The sequence below is a fragment of the Balaenoptera ricei genome, chromosome 7 (assembly GCF_028023285.1).
Source record: "Balaenoptera ricei isolate mBalRic1 chromosome 7, mBalRic1.hap2, whole genome shotgun sequence".
Taxonomy (NCBI): Eukaryota; Metazoa; Chordata; class Mammalia; order Artiodactyla; family Balaenopteridae; genus Balaenoptera; species Balaenoptera ricei.
Genome location: NC_082645.1, coordinates 40,851,265 through 40,866,516, shown reverse-complemented (window position 1 = coordinate 40,866,516; position 15,252 = coordinate 40,851,265). Strand labels below are relative to the sequence as shown.

Below are 15,252 nucleotides of genomic sequence, written 5' to 3'. Positions count from 1 at the left end.
TATTTTAATGTTTGGCATGGTATTGAACTTTTAAAGTATAGACCTGTACATTTTTTATTAGGTATGCCAGCCATACATATATACTTGTAAAACCCAAAGACATTCAGTATGAACCTAATATAAGAAAAAAACATGGCATTCCACTTTGTCTTTATCGTGTTCCTGGGTACCAGTATTTGATGATAAAATTCTGAGGTTATGCCTAAAGAGAACAATATAATGTTTTGATAAATAAGAGACTATTGAAAATGAAATAAGTAGAAAGTAAGTATTTTTAAATGGTAATGCTAATATTTCAAAATAAAAGATAGCTCAAACAAGAAAGATTATAAGTATAGATTTATTTTTGTTTTAAGAATAAGAATAGGCTTATTCTTCTGACAGATAGGAATAATCACTAAAAAAAGCTTCTAGAGAAATAATTATATTAGTCCTATGCCAGTAAGGTGAAGTGAAAAACCAAAATAGTTATCAATTTGAGTCAACCCACCCTATCTTCCACATCCAAAAATAAAAACAAAAGCAAAAATAAGCACACACACACACACAAATACCCAAATTAAGACCTCAAACATTCCAGATGACAGACAGGAAAATAAATGGCCTTTGAAATAAAATTAAATGCTTTATTTTCTGTAAAAGCATTCTTGAGAAGACCAGAAAAAAAAGCTAGTGCCTAAATTCCACAAACATTCAAATATTTTGTGTTGCTTCTAGATCATATTCATACATATTTTCATTTGCTTTCCTGCAATAAATTCAGGTGAAAAAATGTGGAGTTGGCATGAAAGCATGATGGGACACTTTTTATACATTTTTTTTCTCTTGGTAATTGTCTGAAAATTCACTTCTGCAATTTATGTTGAAAACCTATTAGCATAATATGGACGGCTATCGCCCTCCTGTATTGATACATTTTCTCTTTGCTATCCAACCCTGCTTCCCGAACTCTCTCACATTCTTCTGAACAAAAAGAGGTAGGACTAAACATGAGAGGATCATTTTGTCTCTTATAACATTGACCTGAATGAATATTCTGAAAAAACGATCAGTAAATTGGAAATCCAGTTGGGATGGTCATGAGTCCCACCTTAGGGACATCTTCTGAAACACTCACTACCTGCACTTTATGGGCTTTATGGCCCTGTTGGTCTTTGTCCTTCATTCAGTAATTTCAGTAACTCACATAATGAAGACGCAGACCTCTCTCTTCTCAACCTGCTAATTCCCAGGCCTTAGAAGTCTGCCATGCTGACATTAATAAGTCCTAGCTTTGTATTCGGTTTGATCTTGCTCTGTCTTCGAGCTGCAAGGAGCATGTTAAACAGCCTGGAAGCACCAGCTCTTGTTTCTCTGGAAGCCCAGGGCAGGACACAGGGCAAGGCTCCTGGCAGGCACCCTGCTTTTTCCCTCTTCCCATCCCCCACAGAAAAATCAGAGAAATTCGAAACAAGATGATGCCCTCTGTGGGAACAACACTGGCCTGTTCCTACAAATTCCCTTCTTTTCCTTTCTCCAGACATTGGCATCCTCTGTGTTTATTAGGCTCCAGGGCTAGGTCCCTCCCGATTTATTTACAATCCATTAAGAAGGCAAACATTTGGAAGCAAATCCACTGTTAAGTATTCATGGTTCTAATCAAGATATATTGACTTAGACTTCACAAACTCAAGGCATGCCTTTTGGCATTTCTTTTTTTTTTCCCCTGAGGACTCTGTCTACACTACACACACACAGTCAAGAAAATGGGTCTGTGTTCAAGCAGGAAACGTCAAAATAAAAGAAAAACGGGGTCTCTGAAGAAAGGCCATAAGAGCATCCTCTTCCCCAACTTCACTGATTTTAGAATAGCTTTAGGGCCCTGAGACTGAAAAAAAGTTTCTTTTTTCTGATTACAAAGGCAATATATGCTCATGAAGAGAATTTTGAAAGTACAGGGAGAAAAATCAAGGGAAAAAAAAGGGAATACAATCTCACCACTAGAGAAAACAACTCTTGAAATATAGCTATATTTCCCACATATAATATGGTAATTTTAAAAGTATAATCACTCTATAGATCCAATTTTATGTCCAGTTTATTTTTTTTTCCTCTTAGCATTTTATCATGAGCATTACCATTGCATACTCAGCAAACACATGTAAGCCATGGCATAGTTGTACTAGCATTCCTTTAGCCATGCTAGGAACTTTAAAACATTAGCTTTTCTCCCAGGAAAAGAATTTCTTACATATGAACAGTCCTCTAAAGGCCTTTCAGACGCATTACCCAATTTAGATCCTCAACAGATCAGGAAAGATACCATACTGTCTTCTCCATCTCACAGACGAGAAACTGACTCCTGGAAGATTTGTGTGATCAGCCTAAGACCAAAGGGATCGGAACCAGTGCTCAAGCGTATCTATTCCTCTACTGCAAGTGGTGCTAGAAGCAATCAGAGGAAGCAGAGGCTAAGCACACCTAAAGGCAGAAAGTGAACCAAGGTCCATCCCCAATCTCTCTCGTGCTTCCTGCTTCTGTTAATGGTGCCTCCTAGGATCCAAACTTGGGTATCATCTTTAAGGCATCCTTCTCCCTTATCCCAATATCAAATATTAAACTGCCAGGAAAAGTAGCTCTTTGTTGACCACAGAAAAATTATAAATTCCGTGGCCTGAAGCCAAGGCTGTCTGGAACCTGGACCTTGCCTCTCTCCCGCATCTACCCCCTAAACACACAATGCAAGTTTTTCTCTAAGTAGGAACTGTGATCCCTTTGCAAAAAAACCATTTGTAATGATGATTAAAAGACAGGTTTCTGGAGGTGGACCCTGGAACCTTCAGCTTTAAATAGTTGAGGATTCATGAGGATGAGAACCTCAGCTACACTCCAGGCAAACTGAACTGTTCTCTTTCTAAGTACACTGCCCACATTTCCCCGCTTCTGTGCATTTTTCAGATTGTTACTTCGATACAGAAAACTCCTCCCTTCGCTTTCTATATGTTCAGAACCTGCTCGCCGGTCCGGCTGAAATGGCAGCTCTATCCATTGTACTTCCCCGGCGGCCTTTTCCATCTCTGGGCATTCACGCACTTACTCCTTATTAAAGGAATCAGCCCTGCTCGCCACGTCTTACTCTCCTACTGTACTTCAGAAACGGCTTTTGTCAGGGTAACTCTGTCACATATACTTTAAATTAGTTATGAAACTTAGGGCAACCTTTTTTATCCGGAGGAATTATGGAGCCTCTATTTATGCTCAAGAGTCTTAGTTTTCTCACAGTTGGTCATTCTCTTTGGGTACATAGACATTAATTTGAAGCTGTTGCCAAATTTACTAGCCACCCAAAGGTAGATTTTTCATGAGGAAGTAATGGCTTGTATACTTCTCAGGACTTCCTCATGGGTATTTTAAGAAACTAAAAGACACAGGACTACCAAGGTAATCCCAAGATTGTGCCCCTTCTGGCCGACAAACTGGGAGGTGTTGTGTGGAGCAGGTGCATCAAGACTGTACTAGAATTTCCAGGTCAGCTCTCGTGGGCAGCAGGGGAAGTGCTAAGTGATATCCAAAGGAGACAGCATGGCTTAGAGCAGGGATCACAGCCCAAATTTCTGTAGAAGCCAGGCAGATAATGCAGATGAAGGAAGATGGTTCAGGTGAAGGTGCTACATAGCTCCAATCACTCAGCCTTAGCGTTATACTCAGACTGGGGCAGAGCAGAGACGTGGTGACCTGGAGACTGCATGCCCCGTGCAAAGACTCAAAGCTATTCCAGCCGACTGGCACCACGTGGGAAGGCAGGCCCGGTGTTGCCAAATAGTCAACATTTTCAAGAAAAACCATACATAGATTTTTATGGAACATCCTCTCACTTTTTAAAACACAGATAACTAATTCACATTTAAAATGCTGGGTAAGCCTGTAGGCCAAATACATCTAGCGGTAATTATCTCCTCCTGTACAATTTTAATTGTGACATAAACCAGGACTCCACTACTCTCTCTTCCCCTGAATCCTAAATCCATGTTTGAGAGTTGGCACACTCTGTCTAGAAAGTATGAGTGGAAGGTAGAAATGGTTTCAATAGAGTTCCCAGTCCGGTCAGAAAAGAGAAAGACAATTCTGGAAGGCCCTAGAATTGGACATTCTAGACACTCTGAATTGTAGAGGCTGTCAGTGGTCTCTGAGTCCTTGCCCAGAGTCCCCGAGGGGGAGAGACAGGATGTGGCAGAGGCGGACAGGCTGTCTCTCAGTAGACCGGGGTGGGGACCTTGCTTTGGCAGAGCGCACCCCTCAGCAGGTGTGAGTGACTGAGGAACCGCGTGCTGCCAATACCAGAAGTCCAAGCCCAGGAAAGCAGTGCACACCAGGCCAGGGATGACCTTCTGAGGCCACCCTGACACCTTCCAGCTTCAAGCTGCCACCTGAGGACCGTGACTGTATTTTGTAGCTTTGATGATAAAATGACAGTTAACAAATGGAGCGCTGCTAGTATTTCATTTTATAATTTGACTGACGTACTTATAAATATTGTTTATCACTGTAAGTGATGTGCATTTACTAGTATATTGGTTATATTTGTGGGAGGAAGTGTTTTGTGGGCCTTTGTAAGTCCCAGGAGTCCCAATAAACGAGAGAGAAGGAATTGGTTTCAGTTTGTTTGATGTCTGCAATTAGAGGTCATTGTAGGAGTTCCCGTTCTCCTAAGGGTTATCACCTCCGTGCTCCTGTGGGCGCATATGGAGAGAGCCGTAATTTGCTCAAGGTCAGTCAAATCTGAGTGCGATGTATACAGTGAGTGCAGTTAAATTTGTGTGTGGTGTCCTTTCCTAAGGGCGACCCTTCATCCACGACACTTGACTCTTCATGATGCAGTTCACTGAAGTTCAGGGGTCCCTTCAATGGCAATTTTTTTGGAAGGTTCCCAAGTATTTTAATAGCACTTTCTGTTGTTTATCATTATTCATTAGTAACATGAATTCAAAGCACGTGTGCAGTTTCTTTTGTACTTGAGCAAATCAAGAAATCAAGACACAACTCCCATCATCAAATCTTAATCTTCAGAGAAAAACAGCTCCGTGAGGTTGGCCTGAAGATGCTCAGATTCTACCAGTCATTGAGGTGTTCCGTATTTAAATAGTGTGGGCCCTGCAGTTACTTTCACTTTTTATCTGAAGTTATTGTTTGGATCTTTCCGGTAAGGTTTTTCTCCTACTTCTCAGTAGATGAACACACTTCCTTCCCTGAAGCAGTGGGGGCACCAGCTTTTCCCTCCGGCATTGGGTAAACCAGGCGAACGTGGTCTTGACGTTGCGCTGCTCCACAGCTTGCCTTTCCTCCTGGAATCAGGACAAGTTCACCTCCTGTCTTTCAGATCAGGAGTCCAGGGCAGGGCAGGGCTCTCCCGGCAGCCTGGAGGGAATTACAGGAGCCAAGAAAGCCTGAGCTTCCTCATTCCTACACCACATGCTGGAAACACGGCATTTAGCTAATTGAGCTGAGTAGCCAACCAAATCTCTAATCCTTCCTAGAATGTAGAAAGAGGTCATTTCTTGCCTCACCTCATAAACTAGGAGCCAAGAAACAATTTAGTACTTCAACCATTTTAACCAGGATTACAACAACTCTCTCTAGATTTGTCTTCAGAGCAGGAAACTGTGGAATGGCCACAATATCATTCAAGTTTAGGAGGCTTAGGGGCGTGTGCAACCCTCCTATAAGAATGACATCCATCAACCCAGAGTCAAGAGGAAAGGAGCCTGGGGTCCCTTGGCAAAGGGGAGGAGAGTCAAGATCCTTTATGGGACATGTGAGTCCAGGAGACCCCACCTCGTTCCTGCTCCACGATGGTAACCCCTCCAACAGCCAAGGAGAAACTTGAGAATCTGGTGTTTCAGCCGTGTTCCGGGTTGTAAATGATCCAGAGAGACAACTGTTCTGACACTTTGAGTCAAATCTTCGATCGTACCTCTCTAGTACCATGCTTCAAAGCTCTGCTCAAGAAGCTTTCTTCAGTGAATGCCTCCCCTCTAATGTTGCCATTTTCTGACCTTTCCCACTCCATTTCTGCTTTGCCAAATAGCCCCCAGTTCACACTGCTTCAGCCTTTCCTTTACTCAGCACTTTTTTTTTAAAAAGACTCTTTTTATTTATTTATTTATTTATTTATTTATTTATTTATTTATTTATTTATGGCTGTGTTGGGTCTTTGTTTCTGTGCGAGGGCTTTCTCTAGTTGTGGCAAGTGGGGGCCACTCTTCATTGTGGTGCGCGGGCCTCTCACTATCGCGGCCTCTCTTGTTGCGGAGCACAGGCTCCAGACGCGCAGGCTCAGTAATTGTGGCTCATGGGCCCAGCTGTTCCGCGGCATGTGGGATCTTCCCAGACCAGGGCTCGAACCCGTGTCCCCTGCATTGGCAGGCAGATTCTTAACCACTGCGCCACCAGGGAAGCCCATTACTCAGCACTTTTATTTTGAGGGTTCAATGTAGACTTTTTACGAATTGCTTCATTGTCTCTCATGGATATCAGACAATGAACAGAGGTTCTCTTTCTTTTTTCCCTCCTTCTATGTTGAATAAATAGTGGACATCCAAGAAGCATGAGTTGTTAGATTCATTCATGCTCAACCCATTAATTTAGGGGGAATTGTACAGAAAGAATCTGGTCTTTGCCACTTTTTAACTCATCTCATGTGCCTATCCAAAAATACTGGAAAGTTTTTCCATAAGTGAGGATATAGTCATCAGAAAGAGCATTTACTTAAAGATTCTTTGTGATTGTGCTTTGTTGATTATAGTTTGCTTAGAAATGTTTACTAGTCTTCAGTGGTGTGGGTGTGATTGCTTCTTATACTACTCTCAAAGAGTTTCTTATCAGTGTAAAGTCTTAGAATCGCTTATATTCTCTTTGAGGGGTAGACCGATACATACATCCTTCTTCTTTCATTTAAGTTTAAATCTTGTTTGCAGCAAACTGAACAGAAGAATGCTGTCACTCTTGAAATAACAGAAACAGCTTTCCATGGCTTTGACTTCCTTCCACAAGATGGCTAGGACATCCCAACAGAGGAACACTGTCATGACCTTTAATGTTTCTCTTTAATAGGGTGGGAGGAATTTCAGAGAATGATATGCCAAGCAATTCCCGCTGAGAACTCTGAACTCATGAGTTTTGCAGTCTTTCAAGCTAGGTGACTCTATTTTGTTGAACACAAAATAATCTTATACTTATTTATAGCAAAAAAAAAGTCCTTTGTAAGAAATGTGACTGGGGACTTAATCCAGAGTCTATAGCTGAGAGAAGCAAACTTTAATGTGGGTTTCGTGGTCCAACTGTCTCCCCCACTACTTCGAAATGTTTGCAGTCACATAGGGTTAAGATAATGGCCATCAGGCCATTCCATTCTTCACAGTTCTGGTCAGAGATAAATGAGAATACGCTTCCCTGCTGTGCAAACATCCTTTTTATTAATACTGGGTGAACAAGAATGTAAGCACATTTGGCTGCAGAGAAAACTAACAGAATTGGAAATGCAGAATATTAAAGCTCAGAGTCTAACATCAGGCTTTCAAAGGCCAAGTGAATAAAAAGAAAACAATTACAGAATAAGCAGCAGAGCTGAAATGAAAATGGATCAGCATATTAAAACTGAAGTGTGACACCAATGTGTTCCACGGGCGTGCCCAAGTGGCCAGGGCATGGTTTGCTCACATAGGAAACAGTTACATTGTCTCCGAAGTGAGGATGGCTCTCATTGTCCCCCAGGTACAATATTTAATTTGAGCTCATGCTCTTCATCTGAATGCATAACACTTATTGTTTATGCAAATATTCGGCAATGAACCTCCCCCGCAGTGTCTAGTGATACATATTATATTCTCACATATTGTACTTTAGCTCTTAGATTATTGTTTTATTTTATATGTACATATGGCATGTCTTCCTAGTTAGAGCCTAAATGATTTGAGGTCAAGGACTGTGCCATATTCATTTCCATAGGACCTATCCCAATTCCTTGCACGTAGTGGGCATCAGGACCACCACATTGCAAACTCCAAGGGCATTATTCACATTATGCTGGTGATGCTCCCTGGCGTTATGCACTCCAGGGGGTAGACACACAGTGGGTACTTTTGGATCTGATGCAATCCGGGGAAGGCTGGCGCAATGAAAAGAAATTCTTTTGTATTGCTTCCGTGATCTGGGGCAAAGGAAAGTCCCTGAACCTTAGTTAAACACAGTGCTGCTGCTTTGAATAAGTGCTCTTTGGATTCTAAAATAGAGAGAAAAATCACACTAGTATCTATTTCTGGGTGCAAAGTAGTCTCCACATTTGCATTCTTATACTAACTAAAGTCACGAATGAGGATCTCTACCAACCACTCAGACAAAAAAACAGAAGCCTTAAGAGGGTTGCTCAAAGTTAGGAAAGTTGTCCTTTTCATGAAGGAAAGTATACATAGCCAGCTTCTACACTCCTGGGTCAGCTTCCCTGCCCTAACGATCTGCTTGGGTCTAGTGAGAATTAGATTTAATACAGACTCAGTGGAGTAAATACTGCATCTGGGCAGAGAAGAAAACACAGAGGTTTCTGAATAAGAGGATTCACACATTCTTCCATCCAGCTGTTCTCTGGCGTTTCCGAAGTTTTATTTCTTCTGTAGAAAATGAGATGCATTCCTCTAAGTTTCCAAAAGAATGTACAGCTCCTATTAAATAATATTAAGAATGTTCTCTGAACAGACAGCACATGCTAAAACTGCAAATGCCCACCTGTAACGATGGATTTCAGTGATCAAATCAATAATGGCCGATGGCTTTCTAGGAATAAAGCGATATGTTCAAAGCCGACTTTATAATTAGGGGAATGTGCTGTAAAGAAGGGTCCACATCCAGAAAGGTGAGAGAGAAAAGGGACTATTTGGTGGAGAACGATCCTGACTCTTGATTTTGCAAAGTGCTAATAATGTTGGCTCAGTTTGACTTCTCAAGGCTGGACAGAGACCAATACTTTAGTACTGCTGATTGGCTCTGAGGAGAGGTTTCTGAAAAGAAATGAATACGTAGAAGTAAATGAAAACCTCAGACAAAACTTGATATTCATAGGTCAGCTGTCTGGACTTGAAACAAAATCCTACCTGATCATTCTCTTTGTGCATTTGTCTTTGTTTCCTTTGTTCCTTTTCCCCTTTCTGCTTTCTCTCTCATCTCTTTTTCCCCTTTATGTAATATGCTTCTGTTAGAACAATATTTTCATCTTCAAATGCGGCATTTTCAAGAAAATGTGGAATTTTTAAAATACAATAAGCTGATTTGCAATCAGTGAATGCACACCAGTACAGGACGGCTTTGAATGGTGCTTACATTCCACTGATGTGAATGGCTACATGCAGGAGCCCGGGTCTTTGTAGGCTCTGGCAGGACAAGGATAAGTAAGAAAATAAAGAAAGACTCTCCATGAACAGTGTGATCTGCAAAGATGAGACAGAGGCCCTGGGATCTGAGTGACTATGAAATATCCCTAATGAACTCTCTTGCTCCGTCTCCTCTGAGCTCCCTTCCAGAGCACAGAAGACTACAAAGCAAGCCATCATGCTTGAAAGTGAGGCTACTAGGAAGAAGAAAGACAAAAGTCTGAGGCTGAAGGGAGGTTCTGAATTAGTGATAAGCTGCTGCATCCCACATGCAGCGGCTTTCTTCCATTCCTGGGGAAAGTGTTTTATTAAACACACCATACTCCTTTGCAGTGTCCTTCATTAACTTTCTTTTTCCCTAATATGGTTACTGGAAACAAGCAGCTGAGTTTTCTGTTTTCCTAAATGCTATGTAAATAGCTAATACAGGCAGGTGAGACAAACAGCAGGGTCACATTTGAAGAGTCGTCTTATATTTATATTGAATCCGGCAAAAAACACTCACTGGCCACATTCAGAAGCTGTGGAAGCTACTTAATAAAGATGTGAGCTGGAGGGAACCTGGGGCCAGAACATATTAGGTGTGAATATGGTTTTATCTGTTTATCTTCCCATTACTCACCCTTGCACCTCTCTCTCCCTCTCTCTTCCAAATTTATTTGGTTTCCTCTCTAGAGGTTCTTCCACAAAGATACCATAATTAATTGATTGGATCAGTTCAGGATGAAAATGATTAAATCGACTATTTAGATTCATGTAACAAAAAATTAAAAATAAAAATAAACCACCACTGCCATCACCAGCACCACCACAGCAACAATCAAACTAGGAATTTCACTGTTTTTCCATCTTTTGGTAGTTGTGTCCAAGGTACTTGGGAAGAGGCTTTTTCAAATGTAAATTTTCAGCTTCAGGAGTGATTGATTTGGACCAGCCTTCGTGGAGCAGTACATTCATTCAGCCAGGCACTAGCACACAAAGAGCCCCTCTCTGGGCAGAGATCAGCCCCAGGACTGGGACCCGGGGTGAATTACTCACTGCAGAGAACACACAGTCGCCAGTGTTCCTGTCTTTTACAAATCAAGTGTCTGTTAGTGGAGAACTACAAAAATCACAGGCACAATGCACTTTACTTTTACAGCACACGTGTGCACTTGCACACACACACACACACAGTAATTTAGAAAATGAATTGTTCTTGATAACTGAATATCCTGTCTAAGGAAAAGTTTGCCAATTCTCAATAAATTAAACACTTCAGAGCCTCAATATCTAATTCTAGAAAGCTACTGAAAATAGTTTTGTCTCTCTCTTTGGTGACTCTAAGGCCTGTGATAGCTTTGTAGCATTTACTAGCTGTGGGATCTGGGGTGTCTCCTCATCTGTGAAATGGGAATAATCACAGTATTTGCCTCATCTGTACACTGTAAGCATTAAGCAGGATGACATACATAGCACAGCACCTGGCACAACATAAGCAGCCAAAATATGTTAGTTGTTGTTAATATACTCTTGTAATGTCTTTCATGAATAAAGAATCTGACAGTCAGGAGTAAAATAACATTAACTTTTTTCTTTGCTTTCAAAACTTTTTTGATTTTAGAATAATTTAAGATTTACCAAGAATTTGCCAAGATATTACAGTGTCTCCGGACATGTTTTACGCAGTGTCCCCCATGTTACCATCTTACGTAATTGCAGGATGTTTGTCAAAACCAGGAAGTCAACACTGATACACTACTATTAACTAAACCCCAGCCTTTACAGAGATGATTCCGGTTTTACCACGAATGCCCTTTTTCTCTTCCAAGATCGCACCCCGGACACCCCCTCACATTTCATTGTCATGTCTGTCTCCTCTGGTCTGGGAGCTTCTCAGTCCTTCCTTATTTTTCATGACTTTGACAGTCTGGATAATACTGGTCTTTTGAAATCCATTCATTTGGTAGAATGCCCCTTAAATTGGCTTTCTCTCGTGGTTCTTCCCATGATTAGACCAGGGTCATGGGTTTGGGGAAGAATTCCACAGTGGAAAGATGCCTGTAGAGAATGGACTTGAGGACATGGGGAGGGGGAAGGGTAAGCTGGGACAAAGTGAGAGAGTAGCATTGACATATATACACTACCAAATGTAAAATAGGTAGCTAGTGGGAAGCAGCCGCATAGCACAGGGAGATCAGCTCGGTGCTTTGTGACAACCTAGAGGGGTGGGATAGAGAGGGTGGGAGGGAGACGCAAGAGGGAGGAGATATGGGGATATATGTATATGTATAGCTGATTCACTTTGTTATAAAGCTGAAACTAACACACCATTGTAAAGCAATTATACTTCAATAAAGTTGTTTAAAAAAAAAGTTACTATTGTTCCCTTTTATTTATTTATTTATTTTATTGTTCCCTTTTAATTACTGTCTTCTTAGGAAGCAGGTAAGTCCAGTCCAAATTTAAGGGGAGGAGAGTTAAGCTTCACCCTCCTGGAGCTTTTGTTTCATTTTGTTTTGTTGAAATAATCTTTGAGATTCTTTTCTAATGAAGATTTGTCCTTTTTTCACCACTTATGTTTTTATTTATTCAATAATTTATTTATATCAGCATTGATATATATATACATTATATTTTATATATACATTTTATACTTTGGGTTATAATCTAATAGTACATTATTCTGGCACTCAAATTTCTCCAGTATGGAAAATAGAGTTAACCCATACAACAATTGCAACGAGCCCTAGGGATATCTTTTATAGCATGACTTCAATAATTGTAATCGAAGCTGAGTGGAAAGAAATTTTGAGCAAAATTCCATAAAAGAAACTGCCTGTAAGTATGAATTCAGAAGGCTGCACAAATAGGAAGAGACCGGTGGTGGAGCAGCGTTTCATGGTGATGGTTAGAAACATTAATGAAGGTAATAAAACGTATGATACTTTATGCACGGGAGAGCTGATTCTGCTTGGCTGCATCTAATCACTTTGGAAAAAGGCTTTGTGTCAACTGATAACAAGTTTGTGTTTGAGTCTATATCGCTTTGGAGATGACGTCTGTCTAATTAGATCAGAAATAATTCTGAATCACAAACAGTACATAATGTAAATTTTGATTTTACTATCATTCATTGTAATGTAGTGAGAATCAATGACATTTCATTCATTGGGACAATGGAGACACTAAGTTATAAGTTACAGTCCAACATGTGAATTATTAAGCCTAGTGAGCTAATCAACTGTGGAAAATAGGTCTTGTAAACAATATCAATGCTTTGTTTTTTATGAGAAAGTAAAAGAAATATAGACAGTTGTATGTTTATCGGCAGTAAAAACTACATTAAATGTTACCAGAGGGAGATAAAAGTTACTAAAATCAGCTTAATTTCCATGCAAACTATAATGTAACATTAAGTTTCATATGTACTGCATATACAAAATTTTAGAATTAATCCATATAGAATATGTACCTCCCTTCCCCTTTATTTTGCATGTCCCTTGCTATTTTTGAAAACTTCAATGCAGCCATGTTTTGAATACCACCAGGAAGTTTCTTAAAATGTTAATGCTCATAAAAATGACTCAGTAAAAGAGGCATTTAAAAACAATGTGTGCACCAAAAACCCCCCAAAAAGCAACAACAAAAAAACCAATGTGTGCACTATTTCTCTGTTATTTTAGGGCACCAAGAATGTTCTTGCCTCAGTGATGTTTACCCATGTTATGCCGTTACCAGGAAAGCTCCCCCGCCCACCCTCGATCTATCTTTCTCTCTCTCATTGCCTGGCTCCTATTCATCATTCAGGACTCATCCCTCACTTTCTCATAAAGTGTTTCCTAGGCTCACTCTTGTATAGTTCACTCCTCTTACTTTCTCTTAAAACACTCTGTTCTTGATCTTGGTGGCATTTCCCACAATTTGGCAAACTTGTGTAACACTAGCCTCTCCTACTAGACCTTAATCTCTTTTGGGCAAGCATCTTGTCTAATATTCACCACTGTACACAAAACACTGTTGGGAAAGAAAAGTATTTTCCTCTACCCTTCTAGGTTCTTCTGGATGGCCTACTAATTAAACTGACATGAGACAGATTAACAGGATGAAAAAAAAAAGAAAACAAATTTAATTACATGCATATGGGGAATCTGCATCAACATGGGAGGTTCCAAAGACAGTCAGGCAAAGTGAGGTATACGTGTCATTTTGGGCTAAGGAGAAGGGGGCAGGGGTCTGGGACTTCAAAGGGAAGGAAGGCAATTCACAGCAAGATGAAAAAAGAGCAAATTTTTGGTAAAGAAATATTTGCTGGGCCATGTAGAAAGAATGGGACATAGAGAGGAATTTTAGCAAACAGACTTTGATAGGTTCCTCCCTGTCTACCACCTCAAGTTCATATTATACTATAGATATTTCTGGTGATAGTTCTCTTTCCTGGATTAGCCCCCTATCTAAATTCTTCTAGGTAGTTAAGAGGGAGGTGAAAAGAAAAACTTCCTGAGTCTTTCGTTTCTTCCTCACATGCAAAAGAGTCACGTTTGGTACAGCAAATTTTGCTTCCCTACGACACCTAACAAAGGGCCTGGCCTCATATATTTATTGATAAATATATGTGTAAATAAGGTAGCACTAAACAAAGAATGCTTTTTGATGCTTAAAATAAATAGTCTTTTCCCTGTTTGAGATTTTAGAACAGAACCGAAATACTTTGTTGGAGCAAATACTGACAAACTTTAAATTGTTTATACTCGTAGAACTACTTATAATGTGTAACTTTTACAAGGTGTTTTATAGATTATAAGTAGTTTTCTACAGGCTAGTCCAACATACCCCAAGTTTCTCTAAAAAGTTTCTTCATTTCGCAAAAGAGGAAACTGAATGAGATTGCAAGAGGTTAAATGAATTAGCAGAACAGTAAAATTACTTGGGAGAGCAGTGAGGAACTGAGCACTGCCTTCTGAATTAAGTTTCAAGGGGCAGCTGGCACCTGGCTGATGTGACTCGATGATGATGACGCGTCAAGCTGTCACCCCATAGCATGTAGGCCTAGAGTTTATTTTTTTCTAGTCTGTGGCTTTAGTTTTATGCCTAAAGTCCGAGACACACTCTGTAAGTTCATGCTGACAGTCACTTGAAGCAAACATTTTCCTAAGTTAGATGTGATCACACCTCCTTCATTGGTCTCAGAGTATGTCATAACTGTTGCCATTAGAAATTAGTTTACTATATCATAGCCATATGTTTGCATGTATAATGGGTTTCACAAACTTATCCTTATAAGAAATAAATAGCATTTTTTCCCTTTGCTTTAAATTTACCAAAGCCCCTTCTCACCCAGCCAGTGTAAAGTCGTATCTCACTCCTCAGTGGAAAATGCTCCTTGCCCATTACTGTGTGGAGGTTCCAGCACCTGGCATCTCTCAGAAGCGATCAGACAGGTTCTCTGAACACTGATTACTCTCGCCCTGCTTAAGGCCCCAGTCCAAAGGACTGCAGCAGGTAGAAGGACTCTGTTACTCTTACGCTGTGGGGAAGCTGGGAGCCTTACGTGGCTGCAGCACTGAACTGTCTGCTCTGAGATTCCCCCATCTCCCTGGCGTGCTGCCAAGGAGGGGGCAAGATCAGATCGCCACTTCTCCTTGGAGCCTCCGACCCCAAGCACACACTTCCTCCCAGCTGTAGGAGACCTTCTTCTTCCTTTCTAGTGTTTTCTCAGAGGAACACCCTCTCCCAATTTTCCCCCTGGGACACATACAACATCTCTTTGACAGGTTCAGGCATTTATAAAAGGCAAGAAGAAACACTGACATCTGCTTCTTCTGTGTCCTGCCCTAGAAAAATCCCCAAGGCAATGAAGTAATAAGGAATTAGT

General features: G+C 40.6%; 1 long non-coding RNA gene and 1 pseudogene across 1 annotated transcript in view; both read right to left on the bottom strand.

Annotated features, from left to right (window-relative positions):
• Positions 1-15,252, bottom strand: part of LOC132368487 (uncharacterized) — a 138,110-nt gene that overhangs the window by 75,687 nt on the left and 47,171 nt on the right. The window lies entirely within an intron of this gene.
• LOC132368379 (thioredoxin domain-containing protein 17-like) lies at positions 5,036-5,964 on the bottom strand (annotated as a pseudogene).